Raw genomic sequence first — 4,663 nt, forward strand, 5'->3', positions numbered from 1 at the left:
ATGGAAAGGTTTTGAGCATTCTATATATTGTGCAATAGGTTACTTATGACACTGTCAGCTGGATTGGGCTAGCACTTCCTCCAGCAAAACAGGAACAGTTGAGCAGACATAGTTGTCAGCAAGTTCATCAAAAGGTTACAGCAGCTAAAAAAAGGTTAGTACACAGGCTCGAGAACATAGCAGCTTATGCATATATTCTAACACCGGCCAATCAGTCCCCAAAATTAAAGAGTGGGTAAGGCGAGGATTAACCGCCGCCTTCACTATAAATTTTTCCCCTCTGAAAATAATGTGGACCGACACCAAAGGGTAGCGGTGAACATCCCCGTGCACACACACAACACCTTCACCCCTTGTGCTCCCCCCAATGCCTCGTTTTGAACCAGGCTTTGGCGAATTGAGGTCTGATTACAACCAGAATCCACCAACGCCTGATATGTAGCCCCTTGGATACTCACCGGTATGTGATACGCTCCGGCCCGATCGAGGGCTGCCTCTGGCGCGTCGGGGATCTGAACCACTGTGCCCACTTCCATGGCTGTGCACTGCTGTTGAAGGTGGCCCGTTTCCCCGCAGAGCCAGCAAACCGGCCCGGGCTTTCCCTCTGCACCGGTGACCTGGGGCTCACTCACCTGAGGTGGGGGAGAGACAGACACAGAAGGAAGAAACGGGAGGGCACCGCGGGTGCGGCGGGCCGGCTGGGGTGGTGCCGGCCCCCGCCTCCGCGGTGGGGGAATGGGGCGAGGACGGGACACAGGAGGAGGGGGAGAAAGAAGAGGAGAGAAGAGATGATGTCATCTGCTGTCCTGCCGCCGGGACAGCCGCCAGATGATCCTCCGCCAGCTCGACTGCCTGATCCTGCGACGCCGGGCGGTGGCACTGGACCCACTCCGCGGTTCCTGCTGGTAGGCAGGCGATGAACTGTTCCAGTACCACCTGGTCGACGATTCCCTCGGCGCCGCGATCGTCGGCCCTCAGCCACCGCCAGCAGGCGTCCCGGAGCTTCTGGCCGAATGCAAATGGCCGGCCGACTTCCTCCAATTGCAGCACGCGGAAGCGCTGGTGCTGTTGTTCCGGTGTGCGCCCCACGCGCTGGAGGACAGCCCGGCGGAGGTCCGCGTACGCCAGCCGGCGGTCGGTGGGGAGCTGTAGCGCGGCCAGCTGTGCCTCTCCCATGAGCAGGGGGAGGAGGCGCGCCGCGCGCTGCTCCATCGGCCACCCCGAGGCTTCGGCGACCTGTTCAAACAACATGAGGAACGCCTCGGGGTCGTCCTGCGGGCCCATCTTGGTGACAGTGAGGGGAGATGGGCCCGCGGCCAGAGCGCTGGTGGGCCCCACCGATGCGAGGAGATGCCGGAATGCCTTGCGATCTTCCTGCTGGGCCAGCACCAGGGCTTCGAAGTGCCGCTCTTGTTCCTTTCGGAGTGTGACGAGCGCCTGGTGCTGGCTTTACTGAGCTGTGGCGAGGGCGTGGACCAGGTCAGTGAACGGGGAGGATTCCATGGGGCTGCTGGGTTGGTGCTCCACTTTCCCGGGTTTTGGTGCCACTGTAGGAGTTCCCTATGTGTGGGTGGAGCACAGAGGACAGCAGGACAGAGATCAGGTTTAACACTTGGCTTTATTGCCACACTTTTCAGTACAACAATAATCGCTCTAGCACAGACACACACACAACCGGCGTCTGGTTCAGGGATGAGCCACTTCCGCTCTCGCTCTCCCTCCTCCTATAGGGCGCGGTCACTGGGAAGACACACAAACACAGGTTAATTGCTCTCAGGTGAAGTGATTCTGCCACTTACCTTCCCTGACTCCACCCTCCTGTCACAGACCGGCGCTTGACCACGCCCCCGGTGCCACAATGTTGCTTCCTTGTCTGCCGACATCTGATACAAGGTTTTAATGCTTGCCCAAGTCTTCTATGTCATGCTGTACACACATTTTGTAAGGATATTGTAATAGGGTTTGGTGTCACCTACAATGCTTATATGTTGCAAAACTTTACAAGTTTCATGTTGTATGCATTTAATATGCATTTTACATGCAGGTTCATTTCCCTATATACTACATATAAGGTTCTAGGAAAGCATATTAAAACATTGCAAAATTTATGTAGATCATTTCCATATGGGCACTGCTTTTTTCTCTATATATGTTACCTCTGGGTGATATTATTCATAAACATTGTATTAGTTTCCACTGTTATGCTGATGCCACACAGTTGTATGTCTCTGCAAAACCTGATGAGAGACACCAGCTTAATAGAATTGAGGAATGTGTTAAGGACATTAGACACTGGATGGTTATTAATTTCCTTCTGCTTAACTCTGACAAGACTGAAGTACTTGTACTAGGACCACATACAGCTAGAAGTAAGTTTTCTGATTACACAGTGACTCTGGATGGCCTTTCTGTTTCTTCACGTGCAGCAGTAAAAGACCTCGGAGTGATTATTGACCCCAGTCTTTCATTCGAAACTCACATTGATAACATCACCCAGATAGCTTTCTTTCATCTCAGAAATATTGCAAAGATAAGAAATTTAATGTCATTGCATGATGCAGAAAAACTAGTCCATGCTTTCGTTACCTCCAGGTTGGATTATTGTAATGCCTTACTGTCTGGATGTTCCAATAAGTGCATAAACAAGCTCCAGTTAGTTCAAAATGCAGCAGCAAGAGTCCTTACTAGAACTAGAAAATATGACCACATCACGCCTGTCTTATCCACACTGCATTGGCTCCCAATCAAATTTCGTATTGATTATAAAATACTACTATTGACCTTTAAAGCACTAAATGGTCTCGCACCATAGTACCTGAGTGAACTTCTGCTCCTCTATGACCCGCCATGCCTACTTAGATCAAAAGGTGCAGGCTATCTGCTGGTACCTCGTATAGTGAAGGCTACATCAGGGGGCAGAGCCTTTTCTTACAAAGCCCCACTGTTATGGAACAGCCTTCCAAGTAATGTTCGGGAATCAGACACAGTCTCAGCATTTAAGTCTAGGCTGAAAACATATCTGTTTAGTCAAGCCTTTTGTTAATGGTGTTTATGAGGTAAAGGAGTAGATCTGGAGGGTCCTCAGACATAGTGTTTTGGTAAACTGGGATGTATGGATGCTGTCAGTCCCCACTCGCTTGCTCACTCGAGTTTGTTGACGGTGTAGTGGCTGGCTGCTTTATGTCCCGGGGCTCCCTCATGCCTGTGCTACCTTCTGGCTCCCTCCTTTTAGTTATGCTCTCATAGTTAGTTGCCGGAGTCCCTGCTTGTACTCGGTGCAATATGTATACTGTTCCTACTTATTCAGGTGACATTGGGCATACCTAACCACCTGTGTTTTCTTTCCCTCCCCCCCACCCCAAATCTGTCCCACTGAGTTACATGGAGTCAACAGGAAATCTTTTGGTGGAGAGGATGGAGACCTCGACTGGCTATCGTAGCCTGCAGGGAATTGGCCGTCAGACATTCTGTCGCATGTCCCAGACCCGGTGAAATGTAACTGAATTGTCTTGGCCAGCCCTAAGGGTCCCATCTGCATCTCATCATTGCTGAGGAGTGTGCTCCCATCACCCAATCAAGCATCCAGCCAGAGCAGGTCATGATATTTTTTACCATATTAACATGCCATTGTGTGTCATGCCTGATGTAAAGACTCTCGTCTCTGCGAGCCTACCACACAGATTTAATACTTGTCATTTTTAGGGCATACCTAACAACATGTTTTCTTTCTCTCTCTCTCTCTCTCCCCCCCCATCTGTCCCTCTGAGTTACATGTTGATCCTGGGATTGAGATGCTGGCCTCCTCTGCCCCTCGGACCTGCTTGATCCATCCTGGTGCCCTGTGTCTGGTCAGAGTTTTATCGCACCGCTCCTGTGAAGGACGGCCCCATGAGGACAGTTGAGGGTTATACCTGTTAAAACTGTTAATATTATAGTCAGGCTGTCTGTTGTTGCCCAAATGAGGATGGGTTCCCTTTTGAGTCTGGTTCCTCTCGAGGTTTCTTCCTCATGTCGTCTGAGGGAGTTTTTCCTTGCCACCGTCTCCACAGGCTTGCTCATTGGGGATAGATTAGGGATAAAATTAGCTCATGTTTTAAGTCGTTCAAATTCTGTAAAGCTGCTTTGCGACAATGTTTATTGTTAAAAGCGCGATACAAATAAACTTGATTTGATTTGATTTGACTACCTCTGTACTATGTGCAGGTGAGCAAATGGAACCATTTCCTATGAAAGTGGGTGTCAAACAGGGCTGCATATTAGCCCTCACATTGTTTGCTCTCTACATGTGTGCTGTCTCGCAATTAGCAGAGCCTCAACTGAGAAATTGTGGAATTAAAATAGATTACTGATATGATAGCAACTCGTTCAATCTGTGCCGGCTACAGGCCAAAACAAAGGGGACTACAGTCTCAGTTGTGGAACTCCAATATGCTGATGACACTGCGGCCTGCTCGACATCAGAAGCCGAACTGCAGAGAATTACAGATGCATTTGCAGAAGCCTACAGCAGTCTCGGACTATCATTAAACTGCACCAACATGGAAGTAATGTATCAACCTGTTTATGGTACTGCCACCCCAGCTGTCACTCAACCTGAAATTACTGTGGATGGAACTGTCCTTAAGGTAGTCCTGCACTTTAAGTACCTTGGCAGCTATGTAGC

This window comes from Neoarius graeffei, chromosome 16 (genome assembly GCF_027579695.1).
Source record: "Neoarius graeffei isolate fNeoGra1 chromosome 16, fNeoGra1.pri, whole genome shotgun sequence".
Taxonomy (NCBI): domain Eukaryota; kingdom Metazoa; phylum Chordata; class Actinopteri; order Siluriformes; family Ariidae; genus Neoarius; species Neoarius graeffei.